This window comes from Prionailurus viverrinus, unplaced genomic scaffold (assembly GCF_022837055.1).
Source record: "Prionailurus viverrinus isolate Anna unplaced genomic scaffold, UM_Priviv_1.0 scaffold_33, whole genome shotgun sequence".
Taxonomy (NCBI): Eukaryota; Metazoa; Chordata; class Mammalia; order Carnivora; family Felidae; genus Prionailurus; species Prionailurus viverrinus.
In genome coordinates this window covers 7,690,071-7,715,768 of record NW_025927604.1, presented here as the reverse complement: position 1 = coordinate 7,715,768, position 25,698 = coordinate 7,690,071, and the positions used below count along the sequence as shown (strand labels likewise).

Below are 25,698 nucleotides of genomic sequence, written 5' to 3'. Positions count from 1 at the left end.
TCGTGGTTTGGCATTCAAGGCCTGACAGTCGGGCCCCAGTCCCACCAGGTGCGGCAGGTTAAAGATGCCAGAAATTCTGAGACTCCCTCCCACAAAGCCTCCCTGCTCCCCACCGCTCCTGGGGCCCCGGAGGTCTGTGTGGCCTGCCTGTAACCCACCCGCTGGGGCTCCTGGCCCCTCTAGACGCAAGGCCCAGCCGTGCTCCGTCTCCCACCTGCACAGCGCCAGGGGTGCTGTGGGCTCTCAGTCAACGTTTCCTGAAGCATCTGGGGGCTGGCAGCTCAGAGGAGGGAGAGGCGTGAGGTGTGGCTGCAGAGGAATGCCAGAGCCGGGCCACGGAGGGCTTTGAACATCGGGCTTCCCCTTGCTTTGGGCAGTAGGGAGCCATGGTGGGCTCTCTGGCAATGGATCGGAGGAAGAACAGCTTGGACAGGCTGGGCAGGAAGGAAGGCAGTGTGAAGGCTGCGGTCCGGGAGACACCTCCGGGGGCAGCGGGGGTGAACGACCCGGGCCCAGGCACTTGTGACAACCGGACCTTTTCCAGGGGGGTTGTGACCACACACAGCTTGCAGCCGGCCACACCGGGAAAACCGGAAATGAAGCCCCACCGAGACAGAACTCCACTGCCCTGTGGGTATTAGTGTCCTAGTCTCCGGTGGACCCTAGACCCCAAGGCCAGGAGACAGTGTCATTTCCCCACGGACAGAGAAGAAAGTGTCCAGAGAGGGGGAAGGTCTGGCTCTCCTGAAACGCGGTCTGCAACCAACAGCCTGGAAACAGGTGCCCAGGGCCGCGGGGACTAAGGCAAGTTCTCCCGCCAAAGCCGCTCACTCAGGAGCCCACGGAGCATGACGAGCTTGGCTGCCGTATCTGCGGCGAAGAGATGAGTCCTCCGAAAACGCAAATTAATTATTCATTCCCCACAAACGAGCAGCCCCCGGGGTCCTGCAACAGCCACCGCACGGCGAGCACCCCGAAGGCTCAGTGAACTCTATTAGGGACACTGCTCTGCGGACCAGACACCGGATTCTGCCGTCACCCCCTGCAGACAGCTCTCGCCCGAGACCAGCCCACGCTGCTGCTTTCCATTCTGCAGCCACGAGTGACATCAGCCCAGCATCAGATGGAAAATCACAGCCCGGCCCGGCCCGGCCCGGGCGACGCAGGGCTGCTGTGCAGAGCGCGTCTGCGCCCAAGGACTGGCCTTTTACCCACAGCCTCCTGACTGCTCCCCTCCGGGGTCTGAGTCACCGTCCCCGGCAGGGACACAAGCCTAGAGTTGGCCTGCTTGCTAGCATGCAGATTCCCGGGTCCACAGGGTCTCCAGGGCTCAGCCTGGGACACTGCATTTCTGAACCGAGGCCATCGGGAGGAGTCACCAGGATCAATCACAACTTGGTTAGCTTCTAGCTTCTAGCTTCTAGCTTCTAGATTCTCGCTTTGCGCGGCTGGGCAGCCCCGGGTCAGGTTCTCGCCTCTGGGGCCCCAGGTGCTCTGCTGGGTTTTTGGGGGATGGCAACAAAGAACATTTGCAAAGCACTTTCACGCACTGGTGCTCGGCAGAGGCCGCTCACAGCTGGGTCTTTGCATACCCCTTGCCTCCAATTTTATACCTTTGATTCCAGTCCGCTCAGCTCGCGTCACATTTGGGAAGGAGAGCCCGTGAGGTTTGTCTCAGTCCCAGGCTGTGGCCCACCGACAAGCTATTTGCTTGCCATTCTAGAACGCCCTCTGGGTGCCCAGAGAACCCCCCTCCCTTGGCGGGGGAGGGGGGAACCCCAGCCTGGTCCTTCCCTCAGGGAGGCCCCGAACTCCAGGCGGTGCTGGCTTTTACAGCCCTCCAGGTTGCTGGGATCTGCTGATCTGCGTCTGGGGCCCACAAGGGAAGGGACAGTAGTGGGACTGAGATCTTCCTCCCCACCGCCCCCCCCCTGCCGACCTGGGGCCCAGCCTGGCCCAGAGCCTCAAGGTCTGCATGAGGTGGGAAAGCTTTCTCTTTGCAGAGTTAGTCGTCCCGTGTGATAATGAGCAGGCGGCCTTCGTCCCTCTGTCCCTGTCCTTCCATAACCGGTCTGTACAAGGTTTCCAGCTCTTTGCGGGGAACGAAGTGGGGACCCCCTCCTCTCCTCTCCTCTGCCCTCTGAGAGTAGAGGTCGGTGGTCGCCCATCTGGCTGTTTATGGAAGGGAAATTTGTTTTTAGGTGTGTGGGCAAGTAACAGGAAGCTGATACTGGCCCTCGAGCAGGCTTGCTCATCCAGAACAACTCACAAAAAGGCATGCACGTGTGTGTGTGTGTGTGTGTGTGTGTGTGTGTGCGTGCGCACGTACACACATAATTCAGGGGTTCTCAACTGGTGGGGATTTTGCTCCCCTGGGACATCCAGAAGGGTCGGCGGATTTTTTATTACAGCGGGGGCGCAGGGGGTCGTCCCCTGGCACCCAGGACGTTGCAAACCCTCCAAGACTGAGCCCTCCCCACCTCAACAAAGAATTACGCAGCCAGACTGTCAACAGTACCGAGGGCAGAGCCCCTGACACAAATGCATCCCCCTGTCGGTCACGTCTTTGCCTCACAACTGGTGACACAGCCCTGCCCCGAGTGAGAAGCTCCCTGAAGGCAGCACCCGCCCTTCCTTCCCAAATAAGGGACCAGAGGTCCGGCAGGGCGCAGAGCCACCCCGCGCTCCCACCGCTCCCGAACGTCTTGCACAGGCCAGCCCACACCCCCCTCGCTTCTCTTCAACAGGGAGGGGCTCTAGGAAACCCGAGTTTCGGTTGTTCAGGACGAGCCTCGAGTGTCAAGGGGCCTGCTGTGTGGCCGGGGAAGAAGCAGCAAGATGTACAGCCTTTGCGGCTGGCTGGTGGAGACCGCCCTCGGCAGGGACAGCAGGCACCCACAGGCTACACTCGACCCTCGCGGGACAAGGAATGCCACCCGGGGCCTCTGCTCTAGCTGACCCTTGGCTTGGGGCTGTTTACTTCTGGGAACCGCCCCCCCCCCTTTTTTTTAAGATCCCACAAGACGGGGTCTTTTCTGCAGACGGAAGTCACAAATGTTCTATCAGAGAGCTCTGCTGACCTTAGGTTTCGTTGGCGCAGGGAACCTCGAAGTGTCAGCCCACCCCCCCCACCCCCCCCCCCCGCCAAGTTCCGCGGAGGAGGGGCAGGCTGACAAATGCAGTCCCTTAGCCCTGCCCGGCAGGATGAGTCTACACCGGGTGCCAACCATGAGGGGGACAGAACAATCCACTCCCTACAGTGCGCGCTACGGTCTGGAGAGAGTGTCACATCCGCGGTGTCACTTTACCCTCCCTACCCGGAAACTTGGGCTGGGGAAGGTGGGAGGCTGGTGTGAGCGAGAAGGGAGATTCGAGAACCCTGGGGGAGACTTCTCCCGGGGCTCAGCCAACTCAGGCCTGTGTTGCTGTTCAAAGGGCAACATTCAACCTTCAAGGAATCTTTTAAAGAGCCACAAGGGGCTGTTTGCTTGGGTCGGGGGGTCTACCTGGTATTTCATAGTTAGATGCACCTCCCAGGTAGGGCCTACCTCAGGGGCCCCAGACACCTCAGACAGACGCAGCAGACCCCCCGCCTGGCCTTCCCATTTGGCCCGTTAGCCCCCACGCGGACGGGGGCTGCCTCTGTCTTGCACATACAGTGATGCAGGTGACCTGGGCCAAGCAAGACGCCGAGTGGCTCCCACATTTGACCTGCTTGTCAGGGTGATGGTCTCTGAGCTGGAACCGAAGTGCTATTTGGGCATCTGTTCACTTACTCGGAACACATTTAACTGAACTCGTAGCAGACGGCGGGCACTGTCTTATGTGTTCCGGAACAATTCCTGCCTTCGAGGCGGTCACGTAAGTAGCCCAGGAGGTTACCGGGCAATGCGACACATGCCATGAGAAAAGCGAGTGCAGGATGCTGGCAGGCATGCGCGCTGAGAGGCCTACAGCCCTACCTAAGGATCCGGGAAGACTTCTCGGAGGAGGCGACATTTAAACAGAGACAGATGCAAATGAATTAGACACGCAGAGGGAGACAGAGACAGAGGAAATGCAGAGGGGTGGGCTGTGGGGAGCAGCCTTGCCGGGGACTTTCCGAGAAGCTCCCTCACCCAGGCAGTGGGGACCTCAGGCCCTAGGCCCCAGGCACTCCCCTGACACAACACAGTCAGTGGGCAGCTGCGGGCAGAGCCCCCAGCTCCCGTGTGAAAGGCGCCCGGGTAGATCACGGTCAGAGAGGCCTGCAGCCAGGTGCCCACGGGCTTGTCCCAGCAGGGCTGGCGCGGCTGGAAAAAGCCTGGGGGCTGGTCGTACTGAGGAGGCAAACAGCAAACACCCTTCCACCCCCGCCCTGCCCACGGCAGCGCCCCCGCATAGACGCTCCGGTGACACCTTCTTCCGGGACTTTGCCCTGGGCAAGGCACGTGCGACGCTCACACTGGAATCTGCCGGGGAATTCAGACCACTGCATCCACCCGCAGGATCCCGCCAGGTCACAAACCATCACGGAGAGCCCTGGACCCAAACAAGTTACCCCCAAAAGAGCCAGTGTCATCCTGGCCCCCAACAGCCCAGCTGACACGAGGCCACAGGCCAGGAAATGACCAGCTGGCTCAGCGAAGGCCTTGGGCCCAAAGCGAGGAGGCCTGCTGGGCCTGTGTCTCCTCTCCAGCGCCCCCCCCCCCCACCTCCCCTGCAAACTGCTCAGACACTCTCTCCCCTGCACGCTGCCCTCCAGGAGGGACTTGGGATGCTCTCTGCATGATCTGGTTATCTTCCACAACTGGGCTGACAGCTCTCCAGAACAGAGCTTCCGCAGAATCCCTTTGGTACCTCGGGGCCCAACCCGGCGCTTGGGCTGAACGGGAGAAGGGAGAGGGGTGGGCGTCTGCCCGATACCGTCCAAGCACCACGTCCTGGGAGGCTGGAGGGATGCTGCGAGCCGAGCCGGAGGGAAGCTTCCAGCAGGTGGGCTGGGACGTGGCCCAGGAGGACTGCAGAGCTTTCAGAGTGGCACGCGACAGGACCGGAAGGGGACGTGCCCGCCGAGGGGGAGCGGGATCCAGCGTGGCGAGCACTCGGGCGCCAGAATCCTCGGTGTCGGGAAACACACCGCCCTGGGAGCAGGACGCCAGTGACAGTCTCAAGTGCTATCCTTACACCTGCCTGGGGGAAGGCAAAGGCAGCAGGAAAGCCAGAATAAATCCCAAGTGCCCAGCACGTCTGGACCCACGGGCACCATGCTTTTAGCTGTGGCTCAGCTCGGCCGCGTCTCGCCGGCCATGCAGGGTGGGTGGGTACAGCCTATGCTGTCCAGCTCACCCCACCTCTCCACAGTGCCTTCTAGAAGGACCCAGCGGTGAAGAGCAGGGTGTCGGTTCAATGAGTAGTGCACGCCCAAGAATGAAACAAGGGCCAAAGCCCGCAAAATCGGGCCGCAAAGGATGATTTTAATAAAGTGGTGGGATGTATTCAGCAAGTTACATTACACAGGTTACAACAGCACATATAAAAAAAATACGGTCTTGTTATAGCAAACTGGAACAAGACAGGCATTTTCTGGCAGTCACGAGACTAGACACCGTAAGAAGGTGGGATCCGGGCTGCCCTGCCCAGCGAGGAGGGTTTGTTTCCCAAATTGGTCTCCAAGCCCCTCCTGGCGCCTGCCAGGCCCACTCCTATCTTGGGTCTTGTGTTGGCTCTGGCCGGACCACCCTCCCTGACAGCTGTCCCCACACTGGCTCAAATGTCACCTTTTTTTTTTTTTCTTTTGGAACATTTATTTATTTTTGAGAGAGAGACAGAGAGACAGAGAGACAAAGACAGAGACAGAGATAGAGTGTGAGTGAGGGAGGGGCAGAGAGAGAGGGAGACCCAGAATCTGAAGCAGGTTCCAGGCTCCGAGCTGTCGGCACAGAGCCCGACGCGGGGCTCGAACTCACAGACGGAGAGATCCTGGCCTGAGCCGAAGCCGGCCGCTTCACCGACTGAGCCACCCAGGCGCCCCTCAAATGTCACCTTAATGAGGTCTGCCACCACTGACTTATCTCAAATTGAAAGCCCCTCCCTCCAACAACCGCCACTCCCCCACGACCCTGCTCAACTCCCTCCCAACGTGAAGGAATTTGCTTGATTGTCATATTTATTATCTGTCCCCCACTAAAGGCCCTCTCCTTGAAGGAGGAGGGTCTTTTTTTCTCCCCCCTGGGAGCCTAAAACAATGCCTGGCACGTAGTGGGCATTCATGAGACACCTGCTGAATTCACGTGTATATCTTTTGCAATAAGGAGAAAAATACCAATAGCAAAATATTTAAATGACGGGTTTTTTTTCTTCATCTACATCGGGCACATTTCCCCTTAATGCTAGGCCTGGGTGTTCTCATACGCTTCAGCAGCATTAAGAATGGGATCTTTTCTTGTGAAGGCAAGTTCTTTAAGGTGCAATTTACATATGCTAACATTAATCCTTTTTATGTATACAGTTCAGTGAATTTGGACAAAGGTATATCGTTGTGAACCGACCAATGTGCCGTTTCCAGCAGAAGAAGGGGACCTTTGAAAATTATATATTAATGGGGCGCCTGGGTGGCGCAGTCGGTGAAGCGTCCGACTTCAGCCAGGTCACGATCTCGCGGTCCGTGAGTTCGAGCCCCGCGTCGGGCTCTGGGCTGATGGCTCGGAGCCTGGAGCCTGTTTCCGATTCTGTGTCTCCCTCTCTCTCTGCCCCTCCCCCGTTCATGCTCTGTCTCTCTCTGTCCCAAAAATAAATAAAAATGTTGGAAAAAAAAATTAAAAAAAAAAAAAAAAGGAAATGAAAATTATATATTAATAAGCAGTCGTGGCTAATATGAATACTTATCTTCTCTCTAACTACTCTCTTGATTATTTTACTAAATGACAGTTTTGCCACGGATTCTTCTGTTTTTTCCCCCAGATACAAAAGAAGGGCAGAAAGGAAGCCAACGTTTGCTGACCATAGGGTGTTATCACAGAGATGCGTTCCTGGGTCCCATTTTCTCCTCAAACCCTCCAAGGGAGGTGCTGGGTCCGGGGCACGAGTGAGGAAATTATAGTCTGAAAGTTATCCAACGTGCCCCAGGTCCCATAGCTGGGGAGAGGACAATCTGGGACTTCCGTCCCGGCAGATTCTGACTCCAAACTCATGTTCGTCCCAGCAAACAACGATGGAGTTACTGGGTTGTATTTTTTTTTTTTTTAAGTTTATTTCTTTTGAGAGAGAGCACACATGCACAGAAGAGGCAGACAGACAGAGAGAGAGAGAGAGAGAGAGAGAATCCCAAGAGGGTTCCACGCTGTCAGCACAGAGCCCAACATGGGGCTCGAACTCACAAACCATGAGATCATGACTTGAGCCAAAATCAAGAGTCAGACGCTTAACCGACGGGGCCACCCAGGCGCCCCGATGGAGTTACGACAGCCGTGAAAGACGAGGGGGTGGTTGTAATCTGTGTTCTTTCTGCATCCTGTGTGACAGCCTTGCCTTGAGTGCCCTGCACGCCATGAAACACGGTGGCTATCATTGCCATTCCCACCGCCCAGCTTGCTTCTATACTTCCTTCTTCACCCGGACGGCTCTGACACAACTTCCGGGCACGAGAGAAGTCCCCGAGACCCCCAGCCCTAGGACGAGCAACAGAATGTCCAGGCAGGAGAAGCTCCTTATTGATTGCATCCAGCCTGGTGAATTCTACAGAAGACAGAGTGTTGCTGCGTGAATAGAACAGGCCCCCCAAACAGGAGATCGGGAAGGATCTCACGTGTGAAACGACATCTCTAGGAGTATGTACCCGCAGGGCGTCCCATGCCAGGGTTATGGAAAGGAATTCTTCTCTACCCACAGCCTCCACCTCTTCGTTCTGGCCGGATTTTCTTCCCTAAAGACAGCCAACGAGGGAGGAGATCCCTGATTTCCCGCGGGGCCCAGATCTCCCCCAAAGGCCACCCTTGCGCAGTTAGCCCATGAATCTCTTCTGTTACATAGACACCTGCCTGCGCGCACATCCTCCCATTCAACACTTCAAGGCAACTTATTCTGTGTGGGGAACGGACCAACAAAGCCCCCGTCCCATGGAGCTTCCGCTCCCGTGGAGGAGACGCGGTCAGGACGTCACCTCCGTGCCATCGGACAGGAAAGGTCTGCCCGCCTCCTCGCTGTCCAAATCCTGCAAGGGACACTCGGTCCCCAGTCCCTTCCAAGAGGCTGTTCCAAGAAGCCTTCTCCAGAACCATCCAGTCAAAAGCGTTCTTTCCCTTTCCGCCCAACACCCACGTGCCTCAACGCTCTGCTCCTGCCTCTACTTGAACTCCTGTCTGCTCCTGCCTCTACTTGAACTCCTGTCCTACGTTTCGTCTTTGAATTAAACACCCGTGTCCCTCTCCCCGCACGCCCCTTCAGGGCAGGTCTGCTTCAAAGCCACACTTCACCCACACCCAGCACAGACCCGCCTGCCGGCCACGCCAGAAGCTGCGCTCAATTCCAAGTGTGCCCGCGGTCTGGGTGGTCAGCCCCCCGAGGGCAGCGCAGGTTTCCACTTCGGCATCCTGCACTCCGTAAAAATGTGAGTGAGCTCCCGGATGTAATCGGAAAGACTGAAAGAACAGTCAGCAGGCACCCCCGGAAGCCAGGGGCCACTCTTTGTGACAAAGACCAAAAGACCCGAAGGGAACACGCGGAGGTGAGCGCCTGTATTGGAAGGCCACGATCAGGGTTGTTTTTGTTTGTTTGTTTTTGTCCTATATCTCGCCAACTTTCTGATATATTGTTACATAACTTTTCTAATTAAAGTAAGGGTTTTATGCCGTCCAGTGTCCCCTGGGCTCCGGTGTTCTGCCCCACTGACCTCAAAGTCATGGCCCAGTGAGCCAGGGGGGAGATCTAGGACACCCTGAAAGAGGGAAGGACGGGAAGGAAGGAGGGAGGGAAAGAAAGGAGGGAGGCCTGGAATCCTGGGGAACAGGCAGGTTTGCTAGGCCAACGTGGCTGCCCCAAGCTCCTGTAATAGCCAGTTAGGAGACTTGGGGACTTGAGGACCCGTCCAAGCTGGATTCTGCTAGAGGCCCAAGGGGAAAACGCAGACCTTGAGGCTAAAATGGACACAGAGTCAATTCCGAAAGAGCCCAGGGAAGCTGGGTCTGGACTATGAAGTCTCAAGGTTTGACTCAGATAAGCAACTTGGGGATAAAACAGAGCGACCCCGAGTGCGGTGGCCGGGTCTCCCAGAGTAAGGGCATCCCAGATCTCTGGGGTGGTGCCGACAGGCCAGGCCAGGGCTCCCGGCTTGCCCAAGGACGCAGACACACCGGCCTAGGAGGCCCCTCTGGTTCCAGAAGGCCAAGGGCCAGTGGGGGAGGAGAGCCAGTTTCCCAAGGCGGCCTGAAATGTTCTGAAACATTCAAAACCCACCAGCTCCGGGGGATTTTGTGATGATCCTCATCTACACCGAGATCTGCTCCTACCTACACCCAATCTCCGGTTTCTAGGAACACTCCTGTCAGCTGTCACTTTAGATCACTTTAAACTTTAATTTTTCTATTATCAGTCAGATGATGACGACGATGCTTGCAGGCCTCTGCCCACCACAACGCCTTATACATGGAGACGCTTCCCGGCGTTGCTGTGAACGGAGGACTTGCTCGGGGGCCCCGTTCTGCCCCTTCCTGGACAAGCCCCTCCATCCTGGGCCTCAGTTTCCTCATCTGCCTCCCCTTCCAGGCAGGGAATCTTGCTTTCCAGGCCCCCTCCACCCCCAGGGCCTGCTACCCCACTGGCCCACAGGCGATTCTCCTTCCCGGGGCATCCTTGGCCACTCAGGCCTGGCTCGTGGCTGTTGCTCTGGGGCGTCCAATGTCACACCTGTTCAAGACCTTCTTCCTGGAGGGTTAAGCACTCCTGTTCTGGGGGAGCCCCTGTAGCACTGTTTTCTGCTCACTGAGGAGGGCACTGAAGAGTTGTAGGGCAGGGAGGGGGGCGCCCAGGGGGCCTCCAGAGGCAGGGCAGGGAACCCTGGAGTTGGCCGCCTTCTCCAGGACCAGCCTTGGCTTCTGGGCCAGGGAGGGGCGGGGCCCCTGCTGTCCCAGCCACCTGTCTTTCCGCCTCCAAACTGGAGGCTCCCCGGGCATCAGGCCTTACCCGACACGTATGCCCCACGGCGGACACAGTGCCTGGAACACAACAGGTGCTTAACAGTGGATGAAGGACGTGGAATGGGTTCTCGGCACCCTCAAGTGGCATCCGACTGCACCCCGATGACGTGCCTCTCACGAGCTTCCTCCTCCCCCCTCGGCCAGCAGCACGCACGGCGTCACCCCGCTCTCCTGTGTGGCTCACACGGAGGAGATGTGGTTTCGCTGATCTTTGGTGAATGACCAGAAACAGACATAAAGCAGAAGTAAACTCACAACCGCTGGTGGCACTAGACTGAGGCCATCCACCGTCCCCCCGACATGTCAGCAGCTTTCGTGTAAGAGAAGGAAGACGGCCACGGTGCAGTCCTTCGTCTTGAAAGCTCATCGGGCAGGGGCGCCTGGGTGGCGCAGTCGGTTAAGCGTCCGACTTCAGCCAGGTCACGATCTCGCAGTCCGTGGGTTCGAGCCCCGCGTCGGGCTCTGGGCTGATGGCTCGGAGCCTGGAGCCTGTTTCCGATTCTGTGTCTCCCTCTCTCTCTGCCCCTCCCCCGTTCATGCTCTGTCTCTCTCTGTCCCAAAAATAAATAAAAACGTTGAAAAAAAAAATTAAAAAAAAAAAGAAAGTTCATCGGGCAGAGGAAACCAAGAAGGTGAGGCAGGAAGAGAGAAAGGTCCAAAGCGCCCGCAGACCCAGTCTCGGCCCGAGGAGGGGGCGGCCGGCCTGTGCACCGAGGTCTCCAGGGGGGACCAGGATCAAACCTGGGCACGGGGCCACCGGGGCAGTAAAGCGGCACCGTGGGAAGCCAGGCCCCTGCCCTACAGGGCACGGCGCCCCCTTGGGAGTGAGACCCCCCCTCCCCCAGGCCTGACGGAGGGGACTTCCCGGGTACCTCACCTGGCCGCCCAGGTGGTCTCTGGATGAACAGAGAGACCCTACAGGGGAGCATGGAGTGGAAGCCTGTCCGGAAACTTAGGCTAATACTCAGCAGCCATAGGAAGAAAGACGTGGCCTCTCCACGGTTCCCTCTCCCTGCTGAGCCCTGGGCTGGGGCTGAAGGCAGTGGCGTGGGTGGGGGGGGTCGGAACCCCAGGACTGCCTTCCCCAGCGAGGCCATCCAGCCCAAGACCACCCCTGCCTGCACCAAAACCAGTGAGCTACACGGGGCCTCAAGGCCCAGGGAAAAGTGCATTCAGAGGTCACAGAGCCACAAAGTGAACAAGGTGAATGGTTTGCTAAGAAAAGCTTGACCCCGAGGAGAACCATAACACGGGTCGGGCTCGGGGCAGACGTGGACAGCGGCTCTGCCTGTCTGCCCAGCTCCAGGGGCTGATAGGTACTCAGACTGGTTTTCCTGCCCCACCCGGGAGCCCGCCATACCCACAACCCCCCCGAATGCAAACAGCGGGGCCACACGCGCCTCATGCAATCGCCTAACCCTGCCTTACCAGTTCCAGGCCGCCAGTGGGGCCATCCAGGGCCCCGGGTAACACCCCTTCCCCTGATCCTCTCGTTGGCTCACCACCGGGTCCCTAGAGGTACCAGCTGGAGTCCCCACCGACAAAGGGGTCAGCCCCGTAACGCAGCCTCAGATGGGCCCCTTCGCCTTACGGGTGGGGAAACCGAGGACCACAGGGACGAAGACCGAAGCTAGCGGCAAGGTCAGAACTGGAACCCAATCCTCCCTCGACGTGGCCGCCACCTGTGAGCCCGCCCTTCCAGCCCCCCGGGAGCAGCGTGCCCCCTGACAGAGGAATGCACCCTTGGGATCCTTCGGCAGCCGAGGGGGCATCGGCGGGCCTTTTCGGGTGCCCCTGGATCACATCCCCAGGCAGACCCCTGTGCCCGGCTCAAGGCCAGTGCCAGTGGTCACCTCATGTCCCGACCTCAGCGTCCAGGCATCACAGGCTGCCTGTCGAAGGGCCACTCACAGTCAACCCCTCCGTCCTACGTGTGGGACCCTGCTTGGACCCGCCCCGAGGCCAGCGCCTCCCACGCTCCTTGGAGCCCCTACCTGTCATCATCAGACTAACTTCCTCCCGAGACAGTCCAGCTCTGCCTAGAGCTTCCACAGATGGGGAACAATATACAAGACGGGCCAGAAACACGCCAGGCCGAAGTCCTAACCCCAAGGACCGCCCCCGCCAAGCATCTGTGGGCACACGGGGACGCACGCATGCTGGCCCTCTATCCTCCACTGGGCTCTACGGAGTCACCTGGGGCGTTGTTTGGAAAGGGAAAGTGGTCACGTCTAAGGGGAAGGAGAAATTCGGGAATGGAAGTGGGAGAGGGTTCCCAGTGATCTCCACCAAGGGCCCAAAGCCCAGTGTTTAGCTCCACGTGGGCAGAATGCCAAAGCCAATACCTGAGTCCCCACCACCCCCGGGGCCCAACCCAGCAGTTTGCTGAAGACAAGGGGACCGGTCTGTGCCTGCACCTCCAGATAAGGGCTATATATAGCAGGAGAAAGTTGTTTTTTTCCAAAAGGTTAAGAAGCACATTTCAAGGAGCGAAAAGGTTTCAAGGACACGCTAGGGGTGGCCTGATGAGGCCAAAGGCTTTTCTTCCTTCAAAACCATCTGCTGAACTTCTTACGGGAGAAGTCATCCTGGCCTGGTTGAATTCGCGCTTCCTTTTAGCTCGCTTTCAACTCTCCCTGGTGGATCCAAACACAGCATATTCATTATTACTTGATTTTAATAAGGAACAGTTTCCGATGACAAAATTCCTCCCACAAGGCCTCAGGGACGTCTCCGAGGGTTCCCGCCACACCAGAGCCCTACTGCCCTGCCCTGTGAGCTCCTCCCGGGGGGCTGGGGGGGGGGGGGGGCGGGGCGCCTGCAGTTCTGGAACCGTCTCCAGCACCAGGCGGTGCTCGCGAATTGGAATTCAAGTCAAGCGGAGCTGAACTCTAAGGCAACCAGAGACCCAAGGGCACACGCCTCTAGAACTACTTGTCAAAACAACCACACACCGAAGCACCTTTTCATCAACTATCTGACTTCTGTGTTTGGCCTGATTCCCATTTCCTGGGGAAGAAGCCTGGTTGTCCCCAGGCAGCTCCATGCCCAACACGGGGGCCGGAGCCCTAGCGGGAGATGAAATCCGGAGACCCTGGGCAGACGGAGCGGGCAGAGAGAGAAGGACCAGGCTAGAGCAGGGGTGGGCGGGGTGGACAGGAAGAGCCGGAGGGGGCTGACAGCTGGCTTCCCGGAGCAGCCGTTCCTTAGGAAAATTCACTTGTTTCTGCAAGTAGCTGGGGAAGGAGGCACGCTGGGGTTGGAACCCACTCCCTGCCCCTTGCTGGACGGGGACCCACGGTCCCCACCTCTCTGCAGTCTCCATTCACACCACAAAGAACCCAAGTGGGAGCACAGGGCAAGTGGCCGCCCTCACCCAGCCCCCAGCCTCCTGGCCCTGCCACCACTAAGCACTCGGCCGGCAGGAAGGCAGACGCCGAGCAGGAAGGGCATCCGGAGATTTCTAGAAGATTCTCCCGATACCGTGAGGCTGGGAAAGCCAGAGAGAAATTCCGGACGGGTCGAGGGAAGAGTAGCTAGCCACGGCTGCTGACGCGTGGGCAAAGAGTGAGCCCCTCGGAGGAGACACACCCCTCAAAGGCCAGAGGGGGCATGGAAATGAGCCACGGGCATTACATGACCTTCCCAGGCAGACGAGACGGCTCCCTCCCCCCGACCCCACAGGGCTGGGGAAAGCTCTCCCGGCAGCCGCCGCCCGGCAGTGGCATCTTCAGCAGGCCGCGGGGACAGGCAGGACACCCACGCACCGAGTGGCAGTGCCGCTCTGGGTCCTGCCCGGAGGCGGCCTCCAGTGCCAGCCTCCCCCAGCCTGGGGGGGAAGCGCGGGCCGCCGCCAGCTCGGGAGACGTGCTTGTGGGAAAATCCAGTCCGTGATGGCATTCCTCTGCCATCGCTCCCCACTCGGGAGAGATGTTGGCTAAGAAAATGAAGCCGGTTGCGGCCATGACTTCCGACAGACACAATCAAATGATCTATTCCTGGATTCTGCAAGAACCGAAATGTAATTCAATTCCTGAAATGTCATTCGGAGCCGCTGGGGCAGGCGGTGGCGAAGCTCAGTAAACACATCGTCATTCAAGCCCAGACGCGCAGCCACTGACCCCGAGCCCTGGAGCCGGGCGTTGCAGGGGAGGCCGCGGCCGGCGGGAGGCAGCCCACGGCCACAAGAAGCCACCGACAACACCACGGGAGGCGTGCTACGCGAGAAATGCTAACAAACCGCACTGGGCTGGAGGAAGGAGGGCTCGCTGCATCTGGGGGGCGTCAGGAGGCTCCCAAGCGAGGCCGCCAGTGTCGCCGAAGCTCACCGACCCCTTGAGAGGAGGAGGACCAGAGAACCCGCCCCCCACTCGGGTCAACGTGGACGCCCGTCTGTCATCACACCCACATGCACACGCTGACACGCATGTGTGCACACACACGCACACGCGCACACTTATGCAAGCACGCACACAGATATATGCATGCCCCCCACGGGCAGTTACATACATACGCGCACTGATACGCATGCGTGCACACGGATACACACGCACCTGCACGCACAGACGCCCGCGTGCACACATGTGCACATGCAGTGCGTGTACACAGTCCTACGGTAGAGAGGGTAAAGGCCATCTGAGGCTTGAGGATCCCACGCAGCACGTGGTCCCGGGTGAGAGGCGGAGGGCTGCTCCAGCTCACGGAAGGCCGTGCAGACACCCCCCACCCAACACAGGGCTCACTGGGGCGACAGCGCCTCGGTTTTCTGAGGGGGCTTCAGCTGGGGGACTGCGGTGTGGGACAGGGGCTTTTCTGGCGCTTTGACTCATTTGCGCCAGGAAGCCTAACTTTTATACCAGAACTGACGCGTGGGATTATGGGGATTATTATGGTTGCCTTACTGGTTTCTTTCTAAAGTTTATGAATTTTCCATAAGGGATACTAAAATTTTAGCTTACACTATTTTTTTTTTTTAACGTTTATTTCTTTTTGAGAGGGAGAGACCCAGCGCGTGAGTAGGGGAGGGGCAGAGAGAGAGGGAGACACAGAATCCAAAGCAGGTTCCAGGCTCCGAGCTGTCGGCACAGAGCCCGACGCGGGGCTGGAACTCGTGAATCAGGAGATCAAGACCTGAGCCGAAGTCGGACGCTCAACCCACTGAGTCACCCAGGCGCCCTCTAAAATTTTAGTTTACATTGTGACAACAAAGCGCCCCCTGAGAATGACACTCGTATCTGCCCGCCCCCCGTGGATTAAATATCTCCTATAATGAGTGCAGCACAGGCAGGGACAAATTCCCCTCAAGGCCCCAGCAGATGACAGGAAAACCAGAGAAACAACTGGAAAGAGCCAGGCAGAATCATCTCCTTCGGACTCCCCATTGCGACTCAAGGGCCCCAGAGCCAGAAACGCTCTGCGTGGCCCCGGGCACCCCACGCCTGGCTGAACACCCCATCCTCCCACACTGAGGGACCCGGCGTCTGCCCTGTCCCAGGCCGATGCATCCCCCTTCAAACAAGGGCACCATGTGAGATATATACTCGGGGCTCCCGCGGCCTCCAACGTCCTCCGTCTGACAACCAAACCATGGTGTTTGCACCAAGGCCGAGGATGCTCAGAGGTGCACACGGTGGTGTCCACACCAGGGAGCGGAAACCAGGCCAGGGGCCAGTGAGGGGAGCCCGAGGCAGGCGGGGCGGGCATTGGAGGCTTCCAGAGGCGACCCCTGAGCCCCGAGGTGAGAGAACGCGGCTGCGGATGGGCCGGGGAGGAGTGCACCAGGAGGGGCCCTCTCCGTGAGCCTGGCATGGCCAGTTCTCCTGGTGCCGGACAGTCCCTGCCCGGTCCACGTTCCAGTCTGGCTTGGGATCCGTGGCCGGGCTGCAGGACACAGAGGGTGGGGACTGGCATCCAGCAGGTGAGCCACTTCTACAGGGAGACTGTTCTTCCAGAAAGCAGAAGACTCGGGGGGCTGGTCCAGACGGACCGCTCCATATTCTCCTCCCACTCCTCCTTCCGGGGGCTTGTTTGTGAGGCGGGGACAAGAGGCCACTCAGATGAGCGGGAGCCTGATGAGGGTTGGGGGGTGTGACCCGCACAGCGCGGCAGGGGCAGCAGGGGAGGGAGGTGAAGACTGGGGGCGGGGTGGGGCACACTGTGAGATGCAGGAGGGGTGAAGAACCATCCAGATCAGGTGGGAAGAGAAACAGTGGCTCCTGGTTGCAACCCCCAGAAACAGCCGTCCCTGAGGAACCTGCCTGTCCCTCCCCAGGCCCGCATCAGCTCTGCCCCACCCCCTTGCGTGGACCACAGGCTGTCTGTTCACATGGCAGACACCCCCCACCCCACCCCAGGCATCTTGGCACTGGAGGGTGCATTTATTTCCAAGCACGTGCCCAGAGTTGGGCTCAGTCGCTCATAAGTACCCCCCCCCCCACCACAGTCCCGGAGCAGGTGCACAGGAGGTAGGGTAGCCCACTGAGATAGCCCGGATCCTGCTGTCCTGGAACAGCATCTGAGAGGAGCCAGCGCAGGGCTCGGGGACGTGAGTTCTAGTTCCGAGACCTCAGTTTCCTCGCCTGTAAACCACGTGGATGACCAAGTCCTGGAGGATGGGGGCAGCTCTGTCATGACTGCCTCTGGGGGCTGGGCCTGTGAGGGTGTGTGTGTGTGTGTGTGTGTGTGTGCTGTGGGGGAAGGGGGCACAAATCCCTCACATCCAGCTCCCGGGGAGTCGGGGTCATTTTCAGGCCGCTGGTCGGAGGAGAACCAGCATGCACGCGCCCAGTGACAGCCGGGTGGCCTCCCGTAGAGCGTCTGGCTCAGCATATGGCTGGCTTTCCTGTGTCCAGGCCCCAGCTACAAAGAGACAAGCACTGGGAACACGTGAGGGGGCAGGAAGGGCCCTGCGTCCCTCAAACGGCTTCTCTTTCAAGGGGGTGCTGCACCTGCTGGGGGGCGGGGCAGACGGCAGCAAAGGAGGCAGAACCGGCCTGGTAGGAAGTGACCCCTCTGCAAGAAGTCAGGGGAGGGAAAGGAAGTTCCTTAAAAACTCCTCCCCCGTGCTCAGAGTGCTGGGCCACCGTCACCGCTCGGGAAAACGGCAACAGTCTTCTAGGGGAGCCCGGGCTCAAAGGCCAGCACGTGGGCCTGGGCCCAGCTTGGACACCCGTCCTGGGCGCCCTCTGGAGCCTGTGCGTCTGGGCCAAAGGCAAAGAAGGCGCCATTTCTAAGTCTCACCACAGGCTCTTCCCCAAACTGCAGCCTTGAGGCCCTAAGCGCAGTCTCCTCCTCACTCCCAGAGGCCCACGCTCCTGCAGGAGGCCCCTGCCAATCCTGGCCGGACACCGGCACCCGCTCGGGGCCCCGAATCACCCCCTGCCCTGCCCGCTGCTTGGCAGACCCAGTAAAGGCCACCACTTGCTGGGCACTAACACTGTCGCCATGTCGGGCGACTGTGACCTAAAACGGCAGGGGTGGCATATCCACCTTTCAGACCAGAAACCCGAGGCTCGGGGGTTGGGGGGGGGGGGGGCGGGAAACAGCTCACTGGAGGTCAGGCCGCCCAGGGAGGCTGGCTCGAGATCTGAACCACATCCTGGCTCTGGGCCTGGGGGGTGGTGCAGGGGGGTCAGCGCATAATGCGGCTGACCTCAGAGCCTGTTTAAAATGCAGATTCCGGGGCGCCTGGGTGGCTCAGGGGGTTAAGCGTCTGGCTTCAGCTCAGGTCATGATCTCGCAGGTTGTGGGTTCGAACCCCGCGTCAGACTCTGTGCTGACAGCTCAGAGCCTGGAGCCTCCTTTGGATTCTGTGTCTCCCCCTCTCTCTGCCCCTCCCCCACTCATGCTCTGTCTCTCTCTCTGTCTCAGAAATAAACATTAAAAAAAAATTTTTTTTAATGCAGATTCCCGGTCCCGCCCTGGAGATTCTGATCAGTAGGCCTGGGAGAACCCAGAATGTGCATCACAGCCTGCCAGCTGCTTCGTGGTTCCAACGGCAGGTGGCCCATACCTTCCAGAAACATCAGGACGCCCCTGCACGTGTCACACAACTGGAATGCCCCACGTAGGGGTCATGCATATGGGCCGCGCCTCCTAAAAGTCCCTCCCACACTCCCCTGTAAACTTCTCAGCTCCTAAGCACAGCCAAAAAAAGTCCCAAGTCTCTCTAGCACCACCCAAACTTGGGGGGCAGCAGGAAAGGGGCTGCTGGGGTGCAAACCTCCAGCCGCCCACACTTGCTTGCTTCACACTGCAGGTCTCCAGGGTCAGAAATACTCCTCGCCACGGTGTCACAGTGACCTCAGGAGAACAGCTGTAGAAGAAACCTATTTCTCTGCTGCTCCGCTCGCCGCTGCTTTTATAAAAAATAAACACGGGGCGCCTGGGTGGCGCAGTCGGTTGGGCGTCCGACCTCAGCCAGGTCACGATCTCGCGGTCTGTGAGTTCGAGCCCCGCGTCGGGCTCTGGGCTGACGGCTCGGAGCCTGGAGCCTGTTTCCGATTCTGTGTCTCCCTCTCTCTCTGCCCCTCCCCCGTTCATGCTCTGTCTCTCTGTCCCAAAAATAAAATAAACGTTGAAAAAAAAATTTTTTTAAATAAACACCTTCTCGTCTATTTCAACAAAAACAATTAGGCACAGCACAGGATAGAACGAGCCTGGGGCTGTGTGACTCTGGGAAAACCGCTTGCCCTCTCTGAGCCTGAGATTCCCCAGCCATACTGTCCTTAAAGATTCTCCTCTGCTCAGCAATCATCTGGCCGTATCTTCTCTGATACAGGCCACGGCTGTGCAAAAGCCACGGTTCAAACCAGTCCCGTTATTGGGCACTTCCTTCTGACGCACGACCAACTTCAGAGTCCAGGCCGGGGAAAGGAACACGCCAGTCCCTCTGCACGCAGCGTGCAGTCCGCACGGCCTCAGGGCCTGCCCTCCCTCCTCTCCCACGGGGGCAGGAATGGGATCCCGTGTCTGCAGATACGTCCCTCGTCAGGCTGCCAGCTGGCAGAACATCACGACAGGACATGGTGAAGGTCTCGGCCTCCCTCCATCCCCACGGCTCACCTTTCTTTCCTGCAGGGACGAAGACTCGTCTAGATAAGGAGACAGAGGGACAAGCAGAAACGGTCCTTCCCTGTCCTCTCCACGACTCGGTGCTCCGACCGTCACACTCAGCCCACAATGTAGACCTAAGCCCCCGCGGATGCCATGCTCCCTCCCGCCACCCAAGCACTACCTGTTCCTGCCTATCCCGCCCCTGCACCTGCTCTCCTCCAGAAGGCCGGCATACAGCAAACACTCCAGAAAGACTCCTTGGCTGAGCAACTCAAATTCGGGGAAAACAGGTCACACCAGCACTAGGACTCCACTCTACCACTTACTAGTTGTGTGACCTTGAACACATCCCCTAACCTCTCTGAGCCTCGGTTTCCTCATTATAAGAGAGACGTCGTAACCCAGTTCATAGGACTCTCATGAGAATCGAGTTAGCTAAAGTGTACGAAGGCACTCGGCAAGCTTTCGAGAGCTTCTCAGTGTCAACCAATGTTATTGATAACACCGTTTCAATCGTTATCAATGTTATTGCGAAAAGGCAACAGTCACCGTCAGAGAAATCCTACCCTGCCGATGCACTAGAGTGACCGTTACAGATTGGGAAGGGCTTTAGTCACAGTGTCAGTGCTGTGTATACAGCTTAGGGAATTCGCTTAAAATAATCGGGGAATCGGCCACCCCAGGTCCCCGAACGTGACGGCTTCGCTGCCCCAATGAGGACACAAGACAAACCCCCAGACAGCTGGGGCTGGTCAAGGACTTTGGTTAGAGATTCCCTCTTCTGATAAGTTGGAGGCAATTAGTTAGGGTAACTGATTCAAATTTCAGGGAGATGTGACAGGGCCCTGGGGTGGCCAGACCGGGTTTTCCGGGGGGAGTCCCACAGATAGTATTCTAGAAATAGAGTCCCGGTTCGCACATATCCCCAGCACTTAGCAAACGCACCGCACGTTACAGGCTCCCGGACATCTCTACTGTGGGGATGCTGATGGACAGGGGAATTAATTACATGCTGATGAAAAGTACAATTAAGGGGCGCCTGGGTGGCGCAGTCGGTTAAGCGTCCGACTTCAGCCTGGTCACCATCTCGCGGTCCGTGAGTTCGAGCCCCGCGTCGGGCTCTGGGCTGATGGCTCGGAGCCCGGAGCCTGTTTCCGATTCTGTGTCTCCCTCTCTCTCTGACCCTCCCCCATTCATGCTCTGTCTCTCTCTGTCTCAAAAATAAATAAACATTAAAAAAAAAGAAATCTCAAAGGTAGAGAGAGAAAAGAAGGGAGGAAGGGGGGAAGAGGAGAGGAGAGGAAAAGGAAGAGAGAGGAGGTGGGGGCAGGAGGGGAAAGGATCCCAAAGAACTCTTCTGGAATGTGCTCGGGCCTCAGCTCTGGTACTAGGAAAGACGGCTGGTCTCCTGTCACATAATATTTGTTTTCCAAAGGCAAGTTCAGTGAAAGGAGAGTGTTTTATTTTTGGTTTTGCTTTCCATTGTTTAGTCTTCCATAGCTGGCCACTCAGTAGCTTTGTGAAAAAGTCTCTCATGAAACAGGGCAGCCAGGTCATCTCCAAAGCCCTTGGCTCACGGGTCCGGCTCCCCGATCCTGGGCGTGCGGGGAATTCAACCCCCTGGATGAGGCTGCCTAAGCCCGAAGCCCCTTCCGGCCCACACACTCCGCCCTGGTGGCTCCCAGGGCTCCTTCCAGGGACGCCTCCCCAACACTGTCCCCCCGCCCCCCCCCCAGGTGGGGAATTAGGGCCTCTCCCCTCGCCCCACGCCTCCTCCATCAGTGCACCCACCCTTTAGGGGTCTGACCGCCCTCTGGAGACCGGGAGCCCTTGCTGGTGTCCCACACCCCCCAGCACGAGACCGGGTGGGATGTCAGACAAAGAAGGAACAATGAGTAAGTGAAAGGTGGGGCCACTCGGCCCACCGTGCAAACTCACGGGCAGTGAGGAAGCGGGTACAAGGCAAATTCAGGGTCTCCCAAGCTGGGTGAAGACGGCAGGCAACCCAGTCTTCTTGGAAGAGGAGCATTCCCGTGTGTGTTAATGCATCAATACACATGGAGATAAAATCGCCCACCGCTGCTGGGGGTGCTGGACTCCGGGAAAGGGGGCACCTTACTCAGAGCAGAGAGGAGCCGGCTTGACCATCCGCCCATCAGGCAGTGATGTGAAAGTCAGGGTCACGGGAGGCAGGGAACGAGAGCTGTGGTTTGTCTGGGTTTGGAGGCCGAAGCCCCAGCCACCCTGCGGGCCTGGAAGATGGGGTCGTGGTTCACGGTCTAGAACCATCACCCAGGGCTAGAGGTGAGAGGCTCCACCAGAGAAGAGGGACGGCCCCGCTCGCCAAGGCTTAGTGGCTCCCCGGGAGGCAGAGGACAGGAGAAAAGTCCCCCGTGCCAGCTCTCTGACCTCGCCACTGCCATGCCGGCCATCGGCACGGGGACAGGAGACACTGGGACAATGGTTTCAGCTTCTCAGCCACTGCTCTGCAGTATCTCGCCCGCAGGGGCTACAAAGGAAAACAGACGTGGGAGAAGCCAGGTAAGAAGCAGCCCAGTGACTCTGTGCAGGCAGGAGGCCAGGGGCGCCAGATCGCCTTGGACGCTGGACTCCATGCTGAGGGCCGCCTGGAGCCCCTTGTCAGCCAGTCTGCACCTTCGCCGCTATCTGGCCTCTCCCCGGGTCCCCCAGAATTTCCAAAGACCAGAGGAGAAGGCTCTTGCGATGGTTACCGTACTGATTTATTCCTGTTTCTCTCCTCCTCCTTTCTACTTAAAAAAAAAAAAATAGGGCTCAACCCAGCGATCCCGACAGCCTGGCATCACATCTGTCCCCCGTTTACGAAGTGGGACCAGGGTCATCGCCACCGGGGCCACACTGAGCCAGAAACTGGAGCCAAACACTCTTCTATTCTTGCTGCAAATCCCTGTGGCCCCGGAGAGAGGTTCCTTCCACTAGAGCCGCACACAGCAAGCCGCTGACAGGTAGCCTGGGCCTGATGCGTGAAAGGACAGCTCTGTCGCTTGTCCTGGTGGGGCTGGGCCTGCGCGGAGGAGAAAAACACGGTTGCTTGACTTTCCTCTCAACACCGCAGGTGAGGGAAACAACGGGAGTAAATGCAATCGCTCTGCAGACACCGCGTGGGGAGGGAAGGTCGCGACGCTGAAGAGAGCATCCTGGTTCTGGGGGTGATCTCGTAAAGACGCCAAGAGGCATCCCTGCTCTTCCTAAAACACTCCCCTTGGTGGAAACGCAGCGCGAGCCGAGCGGCGGTGTGAAACTGATCAGGGCCAGAACCGTGCGGCGCTGAGCCTCCCCCTCCCCCACCCGTCTGGGGTCATTTATTGGCACAGACGCGGCCTCCCGGCCACAGCAGCATCACAGAAGGGCTGAGACGCGGGCTCCCGCCGCAGAGGAAGAAAGAAGCAAGAGAAGGAAACGCTGCGACGTCATAAGGAGGATGCCTGTATGTACGAGACGGAGCTACGCTGGGAGCTGTGAATTTCACCACGCGGCCATCGGCTGCCGAGGCGCTCCCCTCCCCCCTCCCCTCCCACCCCGCTCCCCCCTCCCCCCCAGCCACCTGGGCTTTTGCGTTCCCAGCACACCTCCTCCCGTCCGGATCCACCACCCTAGACCTTCGGACGCGGCTCCCGGGGTGGATGGCACGGGCACCTCGAGGGAGCACGGGCTGCCCAGCCCACAAGTCAAGAGACCACTGTTTTAAACCGCTTTGCGGATGAGGATGCCCCGCTAGGGTCCGTGGGATGGTAGCCAGCGCCAGTGTGAAGCCGTGAACGTGCTCAGGCTGGAGGGGTGTGCAGGGAGAGGCCCACACGAGTGCAGGGCAGGAGCCGGAGCTGGGGGAAGGCGGTGGGGGGGGGGGGCCAGAACCCCGTGGGAGATGCTGAAAGAACAATGGTGAGGGTTTTCCGGTACAGCAGCCACTGCCCGCTTTGTGCCACCGACCCCGGGGTGCTGCCCCCGCCCGCTGGCCAAGCCCCGGGGTGGTGTGGCGTTGAGGGCACGCACGTGCTGTGGAGCCACACAGAGCTGGGTCCCCGTCCTGCCTTCACACCCTGGACCAGTTACTTGGCCTTTCCGACGGGCTGCGGGACAAAAGAGACAGTATGCGACGCGGCTTCTGGGTGCTGGGCACAGGGCAGCCCTTCCCGCTGCCCTCCACTGTCTTGGCGTGCCCCTCCCTCCCTCAAGCTTCTCCTCGGCTGTCCTTCCAGGCCCTAATTCAAGCCGTCCCCCCAGACCCCTCAGGCTAGAAGGGGTAATCCCACCATGAACTTAGGAGCTGTGTGTCTCTAGGGAAGTTACTGAACCTTGCTGGGCGTCAATTTACGTACAAAACAAAGACAGCAACAATACCTGTCTCACGGGGCTGTTGCCGGAATCAGAAGGGCAAGTGAGTGAATGAATAAACAAAGAAAAGGGCTTGGTGCAGACTGAGCATGTCAAAGGTGTGAGCAACGTCAGGACTGACCTCCCCCCACCCCCACCCCCCACACCAGCGGGGGGCACGCTGATGCACGCGCGCACACCAGGTGCGTTTTCTTCCGCAGCACCTGTCACAGGGTTTGGGGCCAGATGAATGCTCGCTAACGCTGGGTGGCGCGGAGGGAGGGCAGGAGGGAGCCCTCCACGCATGCGATTTAACCAACTCGGCCAGGGAGGGGGGAGCGGGCTTCCAGACCCTGCAGGAGCCTCCGTCATCAGAGCTGGAACTCTGGCCGGGAGCCCCACGCGAGAGAGAGAGAGAGAGAGAGAGAGAGAGAGAGAGAGAGAGGGCTGAGCCCCTGCACCTGCGAGACCCCGTGTCCCTTCACAGATACGAGGCAGGGGTCCTCGGGATCCCAGGCCAGGGGGCCGGACCCTCAAGGATGCTTCCCAAGGAGAGAAAAAGGCCAGGTACGCAGCGGCCCGTCTCCCTCCCTCCCCTGTTCCCTCCCCACCTTCTTTCTCTCTGTCTCTCTCTATGTATCTCCCACACCGCCCCCCTCTCCAGCCCATAGCCCTCTCTCCAGCTCCCCCCACCCCCCCATTCGGAGAGCAGGGCAGGACCTCATCTGGGACCACACAGTCACGCTTCGCCCAGAACGTCTTCAGGCTGCTTCTCTGGCCAGTTGTGAGCGAGTACGTTTTGCCAAAAGGCTCACAAATCAATATCATCCCACTCTGTGCGATTCCTGCGGTAAATTACTGTTTCGTGACTAATGCTCTGCGGGGAAGAGAACTCTCCAAAGACGGCTCAGCACCTCAGCCAGAGGCTCCTGTCCAAATAAGAGAAAACAGACGCCGATTTCTGAGACCCTGCTAGCAATGGGCTGTGGGCCCCCGACACAGAGCCAAAAGAAACCTTAATAAGGTCATTATTTATCTACTTAGCAAAAATGTGTACGTCTAACGTGGAATTAAATCTTCCCGTGCCTTTGCAACACTAGCTTCTCGATCTCCTTGAGCCCCGGGCAGGAAACAGATAACAAAGGGAGTCGGAGAGAGTTATTGATTTTTCACAGCCAATCCTGCAGTGTTTCCGCACAAACTAACAAAGTCGCAGACAGTCTCCAGGAAAAGTTGTCATGACTGAACCCCCATTATTGCTCCTTACTTAATTTTTAAGTTTTTTTTTTTTTTTTTTTTTTTTTTTGAGAGAGAGAGGGAGAGAGCATGAGCAGGAGAAAGGGAGAGAGAATCCCAAGCAGGCTCCACACTGCCAGCACAGAGCCCGATGCGGGGCTGGAACCCACCATCAACTGTGAGATCATGACCTGAGCCAAAATCAAGAGTCAGATGCCTAACCGACTGAGCCACCCAGGCGCCCCCACTCCTCACTTACTTCTTAGTGATCAGTTCATTGTGTGGCTGCCCTGCGAACTCTTATGCACCCTTCAAAGCCCAATCCAAATGCCCTCTCCCTTTGTCGCCACCACCCAGCCCAGGAAGGTCCCACCGCTTGCTGCCCCGGGCTTCCAGAAGGCTGGGTGCACATGCCCATCTGCCTCCTGACCTTCTACTAGTCTGTGAGCTCCTGGGGCACAAGGTCACTGTCTTCCTCATCGTGTTCTCTGGAGCAATTAACACCGTGCCTGGTACATGGGGGAGACTCAGCGGGCTCGTCGGCTAAAGAGCTATAAGGAGGTGACAAGAGTTCGCAAAACACACACCGCGTCACAAGTTCCCATACCAGGGCTGGGCGTGAAGCCGCACATTTAGGATCAGAAGCTCTTGGAAAACCTAGGGCTCCTGGACGCCAAGCCCCCGTCCACATTCTCCAGCCCCTGGAGCCATGCAAGAACCCAGAGAGAGGCACAAGGGGGTTCTGAGTAGTGAGAAGCCCGTCCCCGCCTTGACAGTGTGAGGCCACAGAAACAGCCAGAGGCTCGCAGCCAAGACCTGGCGTGGAGCCGCGGTGCCTTGGCCTCCGGCCGCGCAGGGAGCCGGCGAGCCTCAGTTTCCTTCT

The 25,698-nt window shown here is 58.6% G+C and overlaps 1 protein-coding gene across 6 annotated transcripts in view; it reads right to left on the bottom strand.

Moving 5' to 3' along the window:
* HPCAL1 (hippocalcin like 1) overlaps window positions 1–25,698 on the bottom strand; it is a 107,406-nt gene that overhangs the window by 38,140 nt on the left and 43,568 nt on the right. The window contains exon 1 of one of the 6 annotated variants that reach the window (XM_047845191.1): window positions 10,428–10,573. The exons of 4 other annotated variants lie outside the window; for them this stretch is intronic. The gene's annotated coding sequence lies outside the window, so the exon portion shown is untranslated. Of the gene's footprint in view, window positions 1–10,158; window positions 10,179–10,427; window positions 10,574–25,698 lie in introns of those variants that run through there. One more of the 6 variants, XM_047845195.1, reaches the window with a different exon arrangement.